The sequence below is a fragment of the Toxotes jaculatrix genome, chromosome 5 (genome assembly GCF_017976425.1).
Source record: "Toxotes jaculatrix isolate fToxJac2 chromosome 5, fToxJac2.pri, whole genome shotgun sequence".
Taxonomy (NCBI): domain Eukaryota; kingdom Metazoa; phylum Chordata; class Actinopteri; family Toxotidae; genus Toxotes; species Toxotes jaculatrix.
Window position 1 is genome coordinate 23382776 of NC_054398.1, and position 20107 is coordinate 23402882.

A 20107-nucleotide genomic window follows, 5' to 3' on the forward strand; every position below is an offset into this window, starting at 1 on the left:
GTTTTACTGTCTTTAAATAATGTTTTTAAGTTTGCAGATTCCAAAATACCCAGCCTTGAAATGTTCAAGGCATTAGCAGAACGCTGTGAATCACTCAATACTGAACTGTATGACTATACAGAAGCTGAATGCACTATACAGGAGATCTATTTTTCTGAATGTAGAGTTGGTACTACCATACGAATGCTGCTGGAACAAAAACAATAGACAAAAAATAAATAAAAACAACAACAAAAAAAAAAAAAAAAACATTCACACCAACCAAGACAGAAATAAATTTTTCGAGAGCACAGAAAGCGGGCAGACACTGTTTTCTGTTTTGACAAATTGTCATTTCAGTTATAGTTCTGTTCCAAAGGAAGAGAAGTTTGATTTTCTGAACTGAGATCCCATAACAAACACATTAAAAGTAACTCAGAAACAGTAATAACTGCAGCTGCAACTTTTTCCTTTTCCTGAATACGACTTGAAACACATGCAGACTCAAAAACCATCAATACAATTAAACAAATGCTACATGTACACTTATGTACTGTACAATGAAGTGTACATATTGCTCCGGAAAGAACAAAACTGAAAGATATAACAAACTATCCTTCTTGTGACACCTGTTCATTTTAGCTGGTTTTAGTGACCGTATGATCAAAACTGCTAACTACTCCTTGAACCAAGAGAAATACACACAGCGCTGACAAGATACAGAATGAAAAACAGTACATCTTTCTTTTCGTCATCGCCATATCTACATTAAAAGGAAGATATCATTTGATCACAACATGGTGTCATCTGTCCATCTAATCTTTCTGCATGTGATTTATTTAGTTATAATCCTGAATGTAATTGTTTAACATGGAAATAATAATAAAAAATACAATGCTATTTTAAAGAGGTATATTTGAAAAAAGCTAATTGTCTTAACTGGTACTGAAATGACCTACAGTAATATAATACTGGGCTGTGCTTTTATTGTTTGCCCTATTAACATGTTGTTAAGAAGACGCTGTATTGATAGTTCTGTTTGATTCTCTCTCTCTCTCTCTCTCTCTCTCTCTCTCTCTCTCTCTCTCTCTCTCTCTCTTCTTTTGCATTGTATTAATCTTAGTTATGTTTTTCTTCCTCAGCGCAATATTCAATATCTCTCTGTCTCTTTAAATCTAACTGGTTAAACTAGAACTACTGCAGATTCATTGTAAAAGGGAAACAGCCTGGTGATCATCAATTAAAGTACATTTAAATCTAAATGGGTGTTGTTTTGTCTCTTTTATATATATGTATGAGTGTTAGGGAGTAGCCAATTACATCCTAATGAGTTATTCAAAATGATACCAGTATTAGAGTAATCATAATCACATAAAAGATAAAATGGAAAGTAATTTATCATCTATGGCTAAACAACATTACAGGCTGGTCCACAGCCTCTGCAGGAAGTCACTGTTAATCTTGTCTGAATGTTACAGAGCTCTGTTAAAAGACACGGAATGATGAAAAATCAACTACAGAAAGACCCAAAAACAACTCCAAAGAAATGCAAAATGACTACAAAGAGACTCAAAACAACCACAGAGACAAAGAACGACTGCACAAGATTCAAAATGACCACAAAGAGCTGCAAAATGACAACAGAGATGCAAAATGTCCTCAAATAACCACAAAATAACTACAAACAACACCCCATTTGTAATAAATTTGAATCTCTTTCAGCATCCTTGAAAGAGACTTGATACCAGGGGCCCATTGTCTCACTCTCAGTCCATAACGCTAGCCACCATGCAAGGCCGCAGTTAGAGGCTGTGGTGGTTTGAGCTACAAGCTAACATCTTCATGCTAACATGATACCGCTGTGACCTAGCACAGCTTTATGCACTTAGACGTATTTAATGAATAAATATGGTTGGTAAACATAGCCAGAGATTTGTACATTAGAAAAAAAGAAAATACGTAATTATATTAATGGCCACAGGTCTTACCTTATTACTCTATTTGCAGTGTCTCTCAGATTGTGCTGGTGACGGTTTCTGTCCTATGGAGGAAAAAAAAAAGTTTATAGTTAAGCATAGAGTAGTAAACATGTTTTTGTAAGTAACTGCCTAAATCTTAAACTGTAAAATGACATAAGTCCCACCTTTCTAACTTGGCTTTAGTTTGGCACCGCAGTGCTTTGAGCTAAATGCTAACATTAGCATGCTAACATACTGATGTTTACCATGTATAACGCTTACCATTACTAACATCTTAGTTTAGCATGTTAGCACGTCTTAGCTAATTTGCACCTGACACTAAATACAAGTGGCTGAAGAGAGTGTCATTAGTTCTGCAGGTGTTTGGTCATGAATTTAAGTACGATAGTAAAAGTAAAGGTTACCATACCTATTACAATTCATCCTGACAGTGGAACCAAAAGTGACAACATGGAAAAATGGAAAATCAAACACAAAAAAAGGGACCCAGTTGAACTTAGGTATAAGGAAGTGACTAACATTTACTTACTAACTTTGTAGGACAACCTAGTTGCGGTGACCCCCAAATTATGTTGTGGACGGTTTCTGCACACTGAAACAAAACCTGTAGGTTATTAAACACAGTGAATACGTGTTTAACAAACTTCAAAACACTCGTCTTTCGTTACCCACGTCCTATACTGTAGTCCTATGAAGGTAAACCTTACTATACTATGACCATTTTTAAGACATTTTGAGGTCAAAAAATTTTTTGACTTTTTTTGGCCGAAAAAAACGCCTTACTATACTATGACCATTTTTATGATATTTTTACCCAAAAAAATATTTTGACTTTTTTTGGCCGATTTTGACGCCTTACTATACTATGACGTTTTTTATGACATTTTGAGGTCCAAAAACATTTTGACTTTTTTTGGCAAATTTTGACGCCTTACTATACTATGACGTTTTTTATGACATTTTGAGGTCAAAAAAAAATTTGACTTTTTTTGGCTGAAAAAGACACCTTACTATATTATGACGTTTTTTATGACAAAAAAAATTTTGACTTTTTTTGGCCGATTTTGACGCCTTACTATACTATGACGTTTTTTATGACATTTTGAGGTCAAAAAAATTTTTGACTTTTTTTGGCCGATTTTGACGCCTTACTATACTATGACGTTTTTTATGACATTTTGAGGTCCAAAAAAATTTTGACTTTTTTTGGCCGATTTTGACGCCTTACTATACTATGACGTTTTTTATGACATTTTGAGGTCCAAAAAATTTTTGACTTTTTTTGGCCGAAAAAAACGCCTTACTATACTTTGACGTTTTTTATGACATTTTGAGGTCCAAAAAAATTTTGACTTTTTTTGGCCGATTTTGACGCCTTACTATACTATGACGTTTTTTATGACATTTTGAGGTCCAAAAAATTTTTGACTTTTTTTGGCCGAAGAAAACGCCTTACTATACTATGACGTTTTTTATGACATTTTGAGGTCAAAAATTTTTTTGACTTTTTTTGGCCGAAAAAAACGCCTTACTATACTATGACGTTTTTTATGACATTTTGAGGTCAAAAAAATGTTTGACTTTTTTTGGCCGAAAAAAACGCCTTACTATACTATGAGGTTTTTTATGACATTTTGAGGTCAAAAAATTTTTTGACTTTTTTTGGCCGATTTTGATGCCTTACTATACTATGACGTTTTTTATGACATTTTGAGGTCCAAAAAAATTTTGACTTTTTTTGGCCGATTTTGACGCCTTACTATACTATGACGTTTTTTATGACATTTTGAGGTCCAAAAAATTTTTGACTTTTTTTGGCCGAAAAAAACGCCTTACTATACTATGACGTTTTTTATGACATTTTGAGGTCAAAAAAAATTTTGACTTTTTTTGGCCGAAAAAAACGCCTTACTATACTATGACGTTTTTTATGACATTTTGAGGTCCAAAAAATTTTTGACTTTTTTTGGCCGAAGAAAACGCCTTACTATACTATGACGTTTTTTATGACATTTTGAGGTCAAAAAATTTTTTGACTTTCTTTGGCCGATTTTGACGCCTTACTATACTATGACGTTTTTTATGACATTTTGAGGTCAAAAAATTTTTTGACTTTCTTTGGCCGATTTTGACGCCTTACTATACTATGACGTTTTTTATGACATTTTGAGGTCAAAAAAATGTTTGACTTTTTTTGGCCGATTTTGATGCCTTACTATACTATGACGTTTTTTATGACATTTTGAGGTCAAAAAATTTTTTGACTTTTTTTGGCCGATTTTGACGCCTTACTATACTATGACGTTTTTTATGACATTTTGAGGTCCAAAAAATTTTTGACTTTTTTTGGCCGAAAAAAACGCCTTACTATACTATGACGTTTTTTATGACATTTTGAGGTCCAAAAAAATTTTGACTTTTTTTGGCCGAAAAAAACGCCTTACTATACTATGACGTTTTTTATGACATTTTGAGGTCAAAAAAATTTTTGACTTTTTTTGGCCGAAAAAAACGCCTTAGTATACTATGACGTTTTTTATGACATTTTGAGGTCCAAAAAATTTTTGACTTTTTTTGGCCGATTTTGACGCCTTACTATACTATGACGTTTTTTATGACATTTTGAGGTCCAAAAAAATTTTGACTTTTTTTGGCCGATTTTGACGCCTTACTATACTATGACGTTTTTTATGACATTTTGAGGTCAAAAAATTTTTTGACTTTTTTTGGCCGAAAAAAAAACGCCTTACTATACTATGACGTTTTTTATGACATTTTGAGGTCAAAAATTTTTTTGACTTTTTTTGGCCGAAAAAAACGCCTTACTATACTATGAGGTTTTTTATGACATTTTGAGGTCAAAAAATTTTTTGACTTTTTTTGGCCGATTTTGACGCCTTACTATACTATGACGTTTTTTATGACATTTTGAGGTCCAAAAAATTTTTGACTTTTTTTGGCCGATTTTGACGCCTTACTATACTATGACGTTTTTTATGACATTTTGAGGTCCAAAAAATTTTTGACTTTTTTTGGCGGAAAAAAACGCCTTACTATACTTTGACGTTTTTTATGACATTTTGAGGTCCAAAAAAATTTTGACTTTTTTTGGCCGATTTTGACGCCTTACTATACTATGACGTTTTTTATGACATTTTGAGGTCCAAAAAATTTTTGACTTTTTTTGGCCGAAGAAAACGCCTTACTATACTATGACGTTTTTTATGACATTTTGAGGTCAAAAAATTTTTTGACTTTTTTTGGCCGAAAAAAACGCCTTACTATACTATGACGTTTTTTATGACATTTTGAGGTCCAAAAAATTTTTGACTTTTTTTGGCCGAAGAAAACGCCTTACTATACTATGACGTTTTTTATGACATTTTGAGGTCCAAAAATTTTTTGACTTTCTTTGGCCGATTTTGACGCCTTGCTATACTATGACGTTTTTTATGACATTTTGAGGTCAAAAAATTTTTTGACTTTTTTTGGCCGATTTTGACGCCTTACTATACTATGACGTTTTTTATGACATTTTGAGGTCAAAAAAATTTTTGACTTTTTTTGGCCGAAAAAAACGCCTTACTATACTATGACGTTTTTTAAGACATTTTGAGGTCAAAAAATTTTTTGACTTTTTTTGGCCAAAAAAAACACCTTAGTATACTATGACGTTTTTTATGACATTTTGAGGTCCAAAAAATTTTTGACTTTTTTTGGCGAAAAAAACGCCTTAGTATACTATGACGTTTTTTATGACATTTTGAGGTACAAAAAATTTTTGACTTTTTTTGGCCGAAAAAGACGCCTTACTATACTATGACGTTTTTTATGACATTTTGAGGTCCAAAAAATTTTTGACTTTTTTTGGCCGATTTTGACGCCTTACTATACTATGACGTTTTTTATGACATTTTGAGGTCAAAAAAAATTTTTGACTTTTTTTGGCCGAAAAATACGCCTTACTATACTATGACGTTTTTTATGACATTTTGAGGTCAAAATAATTTTTGACTTTTTTTGGCGAAAAAAACGCCTTAGTATACTATGACGTTTTTTATGACATTTTGAGGTCCAAAAAATTTTTGACTTTTTTTGGCCGAAAAAGATGCCTTACTATACTATGATGTTTTTTATGACATTTTGAGGTCCAAAAAATTTTTGACTTTTTTTGGCCGATTTTGACGCCTTACTATACTATGACGTTTTTTATGACATTTTGAGGTCAAAAAAAATTTTGACTTTTTTTGGCCGAAAAATACGCCTTACTATACTATGACGTTTTTTATGACATTTTGAGGTCAAAAAAATTTTTGACTTTTTTTGGCCGAAAAAAACGCCTTACTATACTATGGCGTTTTTTATGACATTTTGAGGTCAAAAAAATTTTTGACTTTTTTTGGCCGAAAAATACGCCTTACTATACTATGACGTTTTTTATGACATTTTGAGGTCAAAAAAATTTTTGACTTTTTTTGGCCGAAAAAAACGCCTTACTATACTATGACGTTTTTTATGACATTTTGAGGTCAAAAATTTTTTTGACTTTTTTTGGCCGAAAAAAACGCCTTACTATACTATGACGTTTTTTATGACATTTTGAGGTCAAAAAAATGTTTGACTTTTTTTGGCCGAAAAAAACGCCTTACTATACTATGAGGTTTTTTATGACATTTTGAGGTCAAAAAATTTTTTGACTTTTTTTGGCCGATTTTGATGCCTTACTATACTATGACGTTTTTTATGACATTTTGAGGTCCAAAAAAATTTTGACTTTTTTTGGCCGATTTTGACGCCTTACTATACTATGACGTTTTTTATGACATTTTGAGGTCCAAAAAATTTTTGACTTTTTTTGGCCGAAAAAAACGCCTTACTATACTATGACGTTTTTTATGACATTTTGAGGTCAAAAAAAATTTTGACTTTTTTTGGCCGAAAAAAACGCCTTACTATACTATGACGTTTTTTATGACATTTTGAGGTCCAAAAAATTTTTGACTTTTTTTGGCCGAAGAAAACGCCTTACTATACTATGACGTTTTTTATGACATTTTGAGGTCAAAAAATTTTTTGACTTTCTTTGGCCGATTTTGACGCCTTACTATACTATGACGTTTTTTATGACATTTTGAGGTCAAAAAATTTTTTGACTTTCTTTGGCCGATTTTGACGCCTTACTATACTATGACGTTTTTTATGACATTTTGAGGTCAAAAAAATGTTTGACTTTTTTTGGCCGATTTTGATGCCTTACTATACTATGACGTTTTTTATGACATTTTGAGGTCAAAAAATTTTTTGACTTTTTTTGGCCGATTTTGACGCCTTACTATACTATGACGTTTTTTATGACATTTTGAGGTCCAAAAAATTTTTGACTTTTTTTGGCCGAAAAAAACGCCTTACTATACTATGACGTTTTTTATGACATTTTGAGGTCCAAAAAAATTTTGACTTTTTTTGGCCGAAAAAAACGCCTTACTATACTATGACGTTTTTTATGACATTTTGAGGTCAAAAAAATTTTTGACTTTTTTTGGCCGAAAAAAACGCCTTAGTATACTATGACGTTTTTTATGACATTTTGAGGTCCAAAAAATTTTTGACTTTTTTTGGCCGATTTTGACGCCTTACTATACTATGACGTTTTTTATGACATTTTGAGGTCCAAAAAAATTTTGACTTTTTTTGGCCGATTTTGACGCCTTACTATACTATGACGTTTTTTATGACATTTTGAGGTCAAAAAATTTTTTGACTTTTTTTGGCCGAAAAAAAACGCCTTACTATACTATGACGTTTTTTATGACATTTTGAGGTCAAAAATTTTTTTGACTTTTTTTGGCCGAAAAAAACGCCTTACTATACTATGAGGTTTTTTATGACATTTTGAGGTCAAAAAATTTTTTGACTTTTTTTGGCCGATTTTGACGCCTTACTATACTATGACGTTTTTTATGACATTTTGAGGTCCAAAAAATTTTTGACTTTTTTTGGCCGATTTTGACGCCTTACTATACTATGACGTTTTTTATGACATTTTGAGGTCCAAAAAATTTTTGACTTTTTTTGGCGGAAAAAAACGCCTTACTATACTTTGACGTTTTTTATGACATTTTGAGGTCCAAAAAAATTTTGACTTTTTTTGGCCGATTTTGACGCCTTACTATACTATGACGTTTTTTATGACATTTTGAGGTCCAAAAAATTTTTGACTTTTTTTGGCCGAAGAAAACGCCTTACTATACTATGACGTTTTTTATGACATTTTGAGGTCAAAAAATTTTTTGACTTTTTTTGGCCGAAAAAAACGCCTTACTATACTATGACGTTTTTTATGACATTTTGAGGTCCAAAAAATTTTTGACTTTTTTTGGCCGAAGAAAACGCCTTACTATACTATGACGTTTTTTATGACATTTTGAGGTCCAAAAATTTTTTGACTTTCTTTGGCCGATTTTGACGCCTTGCTATACTATGACGTTTTTTATGACATTTTGAGGTCAAAAAATTTTTTGACTTTTTTTGGCCGATTTTGACGCCTTACTATACTATGACGTTTTTTATGACATTTTGAGGTCAAAAAAATTTTTGACTTTTTTTGGCCGAAAAAAACGCCTTACTATACTATGACGTTTTTTAAGACATTTTGAGGTCAAAAAATTTTTTGACTTTTTTTGGCCAAAAAAAACACCTTAGTATACTATGACGTTTTTTATGACATTTTGAGGTCCAAAAAAATTTTGACTTTTTTTGGCCGAAAAAAACGCCTTAGTATACTATGACGTTTTTTATGACATTTTGAGGTACAAAAAATTTTTGACTTTTTTTGGCCGAAAAAGACGCCTTACTATACTATGACGTTTTTTATGACATTTTGAGGTCAAAAAATTTTTTGACTTTTTTTGGCCGAAAAAAACGCCTTACTATACTATGACGTTTTTTATGACATTTTGAGGTCCAAAAAATTTTTGACTTTTTTTGGCCGAAGAAAACGCCTTACTATACTATGACGTTTTTTATGACATTTTGAGGTCAAAAAATTTTTTGACTTTCTTTGGCCGATTTTGACGCCTTGCTATACTATGACGTTTTTTATGACATTTTGAGGTCAAAAAATTTTTTGACTTTCTTTGGCCGATTTTGACGCCTTACTATACTATGACGTTTTTTATGACATTTTGAGGTCAAAAAAATGTTTGACTTTTTTTGGCCGAAAAAAACGCCTTACTATACTATGACGTTTTTTATGACATTTTGAGGTCAAAAAAAATTTTGACTTTTTTTGGCCGATTTTGATGCCTTACTATACTATGACGTTTTTTATGACATTTTGAGGTCAAAAAAATTTTTGACTTTTTTTGGCCGAAGAAAACGCCTTACTATACTATGACGTTTTTTAAGACATTTTGAGGTCAAAAAAATGTTTGACTTTTTTTGGCCGAAAAAAACGCCTTACTATACTATGACGTTTTTTATGACATTTTGAGGTCAAAAATTTTTTTGACTTTCTTTGGCCGAAGAAAACGACTTACTATACTATGACGTTTTTTATGACATTTTGAGGTCCAAAAATTTTTTGACTTTTTTTGGCCGATTTTGACGCCTTACTATACTATGACGTTTTTTATGACATTTTGAGGTACAAAAAATTTTTGACTTTTTTTGGCGGAAAAAAACGCCTTAGTATACTATGACCTTTTTTATGACATTTTGAGGTCCAAAAAAATTTTGACTTTTTTTGGCCGATTTTGACGCCTTACTATACTATGACGTTTTTTATGACATTTTGAGGTCCAAAAAATTTTTGACTTTTTTTGGCCGAAAAAAACGCCTTACTATACTTTGACGTTTTTTATGACATTTTGAGGTCCAAAAAAATTTTGACTTTTTTTGGCCGATTTTGACGCCTTACTATACTATGACGTTTTTTATGACATTTTGAGGTCCAAAAAATTTTTGACTTTTTTTGGCCGAAGAAAACGCCTTACTATACTATGACGTTTTTTATGACATTTTGAGGTCAAAAAATTTTTTGAGTTTCTTTGGCCGATTTTGACGCCTTGCTATACTATGACGTTTTTTATGACATTTTGAGGTCAAAAAATTTTTTGAGTTTCTTTGGCCGATTTTGACGCCTTGCTATACTATGACGTTTTTTATGACATTTTGAGGTCAAAAAATTTTTTGACTTTCTTTGGCCGATTTTGACGCCTTACTATACTATGACGTTTTTTATGACATTTTGAGGTCAAAAAATTTTTTGACTTTCTTTGGCCGATTTTGACGCCTTACTATACTATGACGTTTTTTATGACATTTTGAGGTCCAAAAATTTTTTGACTTTTTTTGGCCGAAAAAAACGCCTTACTATACTATGACGTTTTTTATGACATTTTGAGGTCAAAAATTTTTTTGACTTTCTTTGGCCGATTTTGACGCCTTACTATACTATGACGTTTTTTATGACATTTTGAGGTCAAAAAAATGTTTGACTTTTTTTGGCCGAAAAAAACGCCTTACTATACTATGACGTTTTTTATGACATTTTGAGGTCAAAAAAAATTTTGACTTTTTTTGGCCGATTTTGATGCCTTACTATACTATGACGTTTTTTATGACATTTTGAGGTCAAAAAAATTTTTGACTTTTTTTGGCCGAAAAAAACGCCTTACTATACTATGACGTTTTTTATGACATTTTGAGGTCCAAAAAAATTTTGACTTTTTTTGGCCGATTTTGACGCCTTACTATACTATGACGTTTTTTATGACATTTTGAGGTCCAAAAATTTTTTGACTTTTTTTGGCCGATTTTGACGCCTTACTATACTATGACGTTTTTTATGACATTTTGAGGTCAAAAAATTTTTTGACTTTCTTTGGCCGATTTTGACGCCTTACTATACTATGACGTTTTTTATGACATTTTGAGGTCAAAAAAATGTTTGACTTTTTTTGGCCGAAAAAAACGCCTTACTATACTATGACGTTTTTTATGACATTTTGAGGTCAAAAAAATTTTTGACTTTTTTTGGCCGAAGAAAACGCCTTACTATACTATGACGTTTTTTATGACATTTTGAGGTCAAAAAATTTTTTGACTTTCTTTGGCCGATTTTGACGCCTTGCTATACTATGACGTTTTTTATGACATTTTGAGGTCAAAAAATTTTTTGACTTTTTTTGGCCGATTTTGACGCCTTACTATACTATGACGTTTTTTATGACATTTTGAGGTCAAAAAAATTTTTGACTTTTTTTGGCCGAAAAAAACGCCTTACTATACTATGGCGTTTTTTATGACATTTTGAGGTCAAAAAAATTTTTGACTTTTTTTGGCTGATTTTGACGCCTTACTATACTATGACGTTTTTTATGACATTTTGAGGTCCAAAAAATTTTTGACTTTTTTTGGCCGAAAAAAACGCCTTACTATACTTTGACGTTTTTTATGACATTTTGAGGTCCAAAAAAATTTTGACTTTTTTTGGCCGATTTTGACGCCTTACTATACTATGACGTTTTTTATGACATTTTGAGGTCCAAAAAATTTTTGACTTTTTTTGGCCGAAGAAAACGCCTTACTATACTATGACGTTTTTTATGACATTTTGAGGTCAAAAAATTTTTTGACTTTTTTTGGCCGAAAAAAACGCCTTACTATACTATGACGTTTTTTATGACATTTTGAGGTCCAAAAAATTTTTGACTTTTTTTGGCCGAAGAAAACGCCTTACTATACTATGACGTTTTTTATGACATTTTGAGGTCAAAAAATTTTTTGACTTTCTTTGGCCGATTTTGACGCCTTGCTATACTATGACGTTTTTTATGACATTTTGAGGTCAAAAAATTTTTTGACTTTCTTTGGCCGATTTTGACGCCTTACTATACTATGACGTTTTTTATGACATTTTGAGGTCAAAAAAATGTTTGACTTTTTTTGGCCGAAAAAAACGCCTTACTATACTATGACGTTTTTTATGACATTTTGAGGTCAAAAAAAATTTTGACTTTTTTTGGCCGAAAAAAACGCCTTTCTATACTATGACGTTTTTTATGACATTTTGAGGTCAAAAATTTTTTTGACTTTCTTTGGCCGATTTTGACGCCTTACTATACTATGACGTTTTTTATGACATTTTGAGGTCAAAAAAATGTTTGACTTTTTTTGGCCGAAAAAAACGCCTTACTATACTATGACGTTTTTTATGACATTTTGAGGTCCAAAAAATTTTTGACTTTTTTTGGCCGAAGAAAACGCCTTACTATACTATGACGTTTTTTATGACATTTTGAGGTCAAAAAATTTTTTGACTTTTTTTGGCCGAAAAAAACGCCTTACTATACTATGACGTTTTTTATGACATTTTGAGGTCCAAAAAATTTTTGACTTTTTTTGGCCGAAGAAAACGCCTTACTATACTATGACGTTTTTTATGACATTTTGAGGTCAAAAAATTTTTTGACTTTCTTTGGCCGATTTTGACGCCTTGCTATACTATGACGTTTTTTATGACATTTTGAGGTCAAAAAATTTTTTGACTTTCTTTGGCCGATTTTGACGCCTTACTATACTATGACGTTTTTTATGACATTTTGAGGTCAAAAAAATGTTTGACTTTTTTTGGCCGAAAAAAACGCCTTACTATACTATGACGTTTTTTATGACATTTTGAGGTCAAAAAAAATTTTGACTTTTTTTGGCCGATTTTGATGCCTTACTATACTATGACGTTTTTTATGACATTTTGAGGTCAAAAAAATTTTTGACTTTTTTTGGCCGAAGAAAACGCCTTACTATACTATGACGTTTTTTAAGACATTTTGAGGTCAAAAAAATGTTTGACTTTTTTTGGCCGAAAAAAACGCCTTACTATACTATGACGTTTTTTATGACATTTTGAGGTCAAAAATTTTTTTGACTTTCTTTGGCCGAAGAAAACGACTTACTATACTATGACGTTTTTTATGACATTTTGAGGTCCAAAAATTTTTTGACTTTTTTTGGCCGATTTTGACGCCTTACTATACTATGACGTTTTTTATGACATTTTGAGGTACAAAAAATTTTTGACTTTTTTTGGCGGAAAAAAAACGCCTTAGTATACTATGACCTTTTTTATGACATTTTGAGGTCCAAAAAATTTTTGACTTTTTTTGGCCGATTTTGACGCCTTACTATACTATGACGTTTTTTATGACATTTTGAGGTCAAAAAAAATTTTGACTTTTTTTGGCCGATTTTGACGCCTTACTATACTATGACGTTTTTTATGACATTTTGAGGTCCAAAAAATGTTTGACTTTTTTTGGCCGAAAAAAACGCCTTACTATACTATGACGTTTTTTATGACATTTTGAGGTCAAAAAATTGTTTGACTTTTTTTGGCCGAAAAAAACGCCTTACTATACTATGACGTTTTTTATGACATTTTGAGGTCAAAAAATTTTTTTGACTTTTTTTGGCCGAAAAAAACGCCTTACTATACTATGACGTTTTTTATGACATTTTGAGGTCCAAAAAATTTTTGACTTTTTTTGGCCGATTTTGACGCCTTACTATACTATGACGTTTTTTATGACATTTTCAGTTCTAAAAAATTTGTGACTTTTTTTGGCCGATTTTGACGCCTTACTATACTATGACGTTTTTTATGACATTTTGAGGTCCAAAAAAATTTTGACTTTTTTTGGCCGATTTTGACGCCTTACTATACTGTGACGTTTTTTATGACATTTTGAGGTCCAAAAAATTTTTGACTTTTTTTGGCCGAAAAAAACGCCTTACTATACTATGATGTTTTTTATGACATTTTGAGGTCCAAAAAATTTTTGACTTTTTTTGGCCGATTTTGACGCCTTACTATACTATGACGTTTTTTATGACATTTTGAGGTCCAAAAAATTTTTGACTTTTTTTGGCCGAAAAAAACGCCTTTCTATACTATGACGTTTTTTATGACATTTTGAGGTCCAAAAAATTTTTGACTTTTTTTGGCCGATTTTGACGCCTTACTATACTATGACGTTTTTTAAGACTTTTTGAGGTCAAAAATTTTTTTGACTTTTTTTGGCCGAAAAAAACGCCTTACTATACTATGACGTTTTTTATGACATTTTGAGGTCAAAAAATTTTTTGACTTTTTTTGGCCGAAAAAAACGCCTTACTATACTATGATGTTTTTTATGACATTTTGAGGTCCAAAAAATTTTTGACTTTCTTTGGCCGATTTTGACGCCTTACTATACTATGACGTTTTTTATGACATTTTGAGGTCCAAAAAATTTTTGACTTTTTTTGGCCGATTTTGACGCCTTACTATACTATGACGTTTTTTATGACATTTTGAGGTCCAAAAAATTTTTGACTTTTTTTGGCCGATTTTGACGCCTTACTATACTATGACGTTTTTTATGACATTTTGAGGTCCAAAAATTTTTTGACTTTTTTTGGCTGAAAAAAACGCCTTAGTATACTATGACGTTTTTTATGACATTTTGAGGTCAAAAAATTTTTGACTTTTTTTGGCCGAAAAAAACGCCTTACTATACTATGACGTCTTTTATGACATTTTGAGGTCCAAAAAATTTTTGACTTTTTTTGGCCGATTTTGACGCCTTACTATACTATGACGTTTTTTATGACATTTTGAGGTCAAAAAATTTTTTGACTTTCTTTGGCCGATTTTGACGCCTTACTATACTATGACGTTTTTTATGACATTTTGAGGTCCAAAAAATTTTTGACTTTTTTTGGCCGATTTTGACGCCTTACTATACTATGACGTTTTTTATGACATTTTGAGGTCAAAAAAATTTTTGACTTTTTTTGGCCGAAAAAAACGCCTTACTATACTATGACGTTTTTTATGACATTTTGAGGTCCAAAAAATTTTTGACTTTTTTTGGCCGAAGAAAACGCCTTACTATACTATGACGTTTTTTATGACATTTTGAGGTCAAAAAATTTTTTGACTCTCTTTGGCCGATTTTGACGCCTTACTATACTATGACGTTTTTTATGACATTTTGAGGTCAAAAATTTTTTTGACTTTCTTTGGCCGATTTTGACGCCTTACTATACTATGACGTTTTTTATGACATTTTGAGGTCCAAAAAATGTCTGACTTTTTTTGGCCGAAAAAAACGCCTTACTATACTATGACGTTTTTTATGACATTTTGAGGTCCAAAAAATTTTTTGACTTTTTTTGGCCGATTTTGAGGCCTTACTATACTATGACGTTTTTTATGACATTTTGAGGTCAAAAAAAATTTTGACTTTTTTTGGCCGAAAAAAACGCCTTACTATACTATGACGTTTTTTATGACATTTTGAGGTCCAAAAAATTTTTGACTTTTTTTGGCCGATTTTGACGCCTTACTATACTATGACGTTTTTTATGACATTTTGAGGTCCAAAAAATTTTTGACTTTTTTTGGCCGATTTTGACGCCTTACTATACTATGACGTTTTTTATGACATTTTGAGGTCCAAAAAATTTTTGACTTTTTTTGGCCGATTTTGACGCCTTACTATACTATGACGTTTTTTATGACATTTTGAGGTCCAAAAATTTTTTGACTTTTTTTGGCTGAAAAAAACGCCTTAGTATACTATGACGTTTTTTATGACATTTTGAGGTCAAAAAATTTTTGACGTTTTTTGGCCGAAAAAAACGCCTTACTATACTATGACGTTTTTTATGACATTTTGAGGTCCAAAAAATTTTTGACTTTTTTTGGCCGATTTTGACGCCTTACTATACTATGACGTTTTTTATGACATTTTGAGGTCCAAAAAATTTTTGACTTTTTTTGGCCGATTTTGACGCCTTACTATACTATGACGTTTTTTATGACATTTTGAGGTCCAAAAAATTTTTGACTTTTTTTGGCCGATTTTGACGCCTTACTATACTATGACGTTTTTTATGACATTTTGAGGTCCAAAAAATTTTTGACTTTTTTTGGCCGATTTTGACGCCTTACTATACTATGACGTTTTTTATGACATTTTGAGGTCAAAAAAAATTTTGACTTTTTTTGGCCGATTTTGACGCCTTACTATACTATGACGTTTTTTATGACATTTTGAGGTCCAAAAAATGTTTGACTTTTTTTGGCCGATTTTGACGCCTTACTATACTATGACGTTTTTTATGACATTTTGAGGTCAAAAAATTGTTTGACTTTTTTTGGCCGAAAAAAACGCCTTAATATACTATGACGTTTTTTATGACACTTTGAGGTCAAAAAATTTTTTTGACTTTTTTTGGCCGAAAAAAACGCCTTACTATACTATGACGTTTTTTATGACATTTTGAGGTCCAAAAAATTTTTGACTTTTTTTGGCCGATTTTGACGCCTTACTATACTATGACGTTTTTTATGACATTTTCAGTTCTAAAAAATTTGTGACTTTTTTTGGCCGATTTTGACGCCTTACTATACTATGACGTTTTTTATGACATTTTGAGGTCAAAAAAAATTTTGACTTTTTTTGGCCGATTTTGACGCCTTACTATACTGTGACGTTTTTTATGACATTTTGAGGTCCAAAAAATTTTTGACTTTTTTTGGCCGAAAAAAACGCCTTACTATACTATGACGTTTTTTATGACATTTTGAGGTCAAAAAATTTTTTGACTTTTTTTGGCCGAAAAAAACGCCTTACTATACTATGACGTTTTTTATGACATTTTGAGGTCCAAAAAATTTTTGACTTTTTTTGGCCGAAAAAAACGCCTTACTATACTATGACGTTTTTTATGACATTTTGAGGTCCAAAAAATTTTTGACTTTTTTTGGCCGAAAAAAACGCCTTTCTATACTATGACGTTTTTTATGACATTTTGAGGTCCAAAAAATGTTTGACTTTTTTTGGCCGATTTTGACGCCTTACTATACTATGACGTTTTTTAAGACTTTTTGAGGTCAAAAATTTTTTTGACTTTTTTTGGCCGAAAAAAACGCCTTACTATACTATGACGTTTTTTATGACATTTTGAGGTCAAAAAAATTTTTGACTTTTTTTGGCCGAAAAAAACGCCTTACTATACTATGACGTTTTTTATGACATTTTGAGGTCCAAAAAATTTTTGACTTTTTTTGGCCGATTTTGACGCCTTACTATACTATGACGTTTTTTATGACATTTTGAGGTCAAAAAATTTTTGACTTTTTTTGGCCGAAAAAAACGCCTTACTATACTATGACGTTTTTTAAGACATTTTGAGGTCAAAAAAATGTTTGACTTTTTTTGGCCGAAAAAAACGCCTTACTATACTATGACGTTTTTTATGACATTTTGAGGTCAAACATTTTTTTGACTTTCTTTGGCCGAAGAAAACGACTTACTATACTATGACGTTTTTTATGACATTTTGAGGTCCAAAAATTTTTTGACTTTTTTTGGCCGATTTTGACGCCTTACTATACTATGACGTTTTTTATGACATTTTGAGGTACAAAAAATTTTTGACTTTTTTTGGCGGAAAAAAACGCCTTACTATACTATGACGTTTTTTATGACATTTTGAGGTCCAAAAAATTTTTGACTTTTTTTGGCCGATGAAAACGCCTTACTATACTATGACGTTTTTTATGACATTTTGAGGTCCAAAAATTTTTTGACTTTTTTTGGCCGAAAAAAATGCCTTACTATACTATGACGTTTTTTATGACATTTTGAGGTCCAAAAAATTTTTGACTTTTTTTGGCCGAAAAAAACGCCTTACTATACTTTGACGTTTTTTATGACATTTTGAGGTCCAAAAAAATTTTGACTTTTTTTGGCCGATTTTGACGCCTTACTATACTATGACGTTTTTTATGACATTTTGAGGTCCAAAAAATTTTTGACTTTTTTTGGCCGAAGAAAACGCCTTACTATACTATGACGTTTTTTAAGACATTTTGAGGTCCAAAAAATTTTTGACTTTTTTTGGCCGAAGAAAACGCCTTACTATACTATGACGTTTTTTATGACATTTTGAGGTCAAAAAATTTTTTGACTTTTTTTGGCCGAAAAAATTTTTTGACTTTTTTTGGCTGAAAAAAACGCCTGACGTTTTTTATGACATTTTGAGGTCCAAAAAATGTTTGACTTTTTTTGGCCGAAAAAAACGCCTTACTATACTATGACGTTTTTTATGACATTTTGAGGTCCAAAAAATTTGTGACTTTTTTTGGCTGATTTTGACGCCTTACTATACTATGACGTTTTTTATGACATTTTGAGGTACAAAAAAATTTTGACTTTTTTTGGCCGATTTTGACGCCTTACTATACTATGACGTTTTTTATGACATTTTGAGGTCCAAAAAATTTTTGACTTTTTTTGGCCGAAAAAAACGCCTTACTATACTTTGACGTTTTTTATGACATTTTGAGGTCCAAAAAAATTTTGACTTTTTTTGGCCGATTTTGACGCCTTACTATACTATGACGTTTTTTATGACATTTTGAGGTCCAAAAATTTTTTGACTTTTTTTGGCCGATTTTGAAGCCTTACTATACTATGACGTTTTTTATGACATTTTGAGGTACAAAAAATTTTTGACTTTTTTTGGCGGAAAAAAACGCCTTAGTATACTATGACGTTTTTTATGACATTTTGAGGTCCAAAAAAATTTTGACTTTTTTTGGCCGATTTTGACGCCTTACTATACTATGACGTTTTTTATGACATTTTGAGGTCCAAAAAATTTTTGACTTTTTTTGGCCGATGAAAACGCCTTACTATACTATGACGTTTTTTATGACATTTTGAGGTCAAAAAATTTTTTGACTTTTTTTGGCCGAATAAAACGCCTTACTATACTATGACGTTTTTTATGACATTTTGAGGTCCAAAAAAATTTTGACTTTTTTTGGCCGATTTTGACGCCTTACTATACTATGACGTTTTTTATGACATTTTGAGGTCCAAAAAATTTTTGACTTTTTTTGGCCGAAAAAAACGCCTTACTATACTTTGACGTTTTTTATGACATTTTGAGGTCCAAAAAAATTTTGACTTTTTTTGGCCGATTTTGACGCCTTACTATACTATGACGTTTTTTATGACATTTTGAGGTACAAAAAAATTTTGACTTTTTTTGGCCGATTTTGACGCCTTACTATACTATGACGTTTTTTATGACATTTTGAGGTCCAAAAATTTTTTGACTTTTTTTGGCCGATTTTGACGCCTTACTATACTATGACGTTTTTTATGACATTTTGAGGTCAAAAAATTTTTTGACTTTCTTTGGCCGATTTTGACGCCTTACTATACTATGACGTTTTTTATGACATTTTGAAGTCAAAAAAATTTTTGACTTTTTTTGGCCGAAAAAAACGCCTTACTATACTATGACGTTTTTTATGACATTTTGAGGTCCAAAAATTTTTTGACTTTTTTTGGCCGATTTTGACGCCTTACTATACTATGACGTTTTTTATGACATTTTGAGGTCAAAAAATTTTTTGACTTTCTTTGGCCGATTTTGACGCCTTACTATACTATGACGTTTTTTATGACATTTTGAGGTCAAAAAAATGTTTGACTTTTTTTGGCCGAAAAAAACGCCTTACTATACTATGACGTTTTTTATGACATTTTGAGGTCAAAAAAATTTTTGACTTTTTTTGGCCGAAGAAAACGCCTTACTATACTATGACGTTTTTTAAGACATTTTGAGGTCAAAAAAATGTTTGACTTTTTTTGGCCGAAGAAAACGCCTTACTATACTATGACGTTTTTTATGACATTTTGAGGTCCAAAAATTTTTTGACTTTCTTTGGCCGATTTTGACGCCTTACTATACTATGACGTTTTTTAAGACATTTTGAGGTCAAAAATTTTTTTGACTTTTTTTGGCCGAAAAAAACGCCTTACTATACTATGACGTTTTTTATGACATTTTGAGGTCCAAAAAATTTTTGACTTTTTTTGGCCGAAAAAAACGCCTTAGTATACTATGACGTTTTTTATGACATTTTGAGGTCCAAAAAATTTTTGACTTTTTTTGGCCGAAAAAAACGCCTTAGTATACTATGACGTTTTTTATGACATTTTGAGGTCCAAAAAATTTTTGACTTTTTTTGGCCGAAAAAAACGCCTTACTATACTATGACGTTTTTTATGACATTTTGA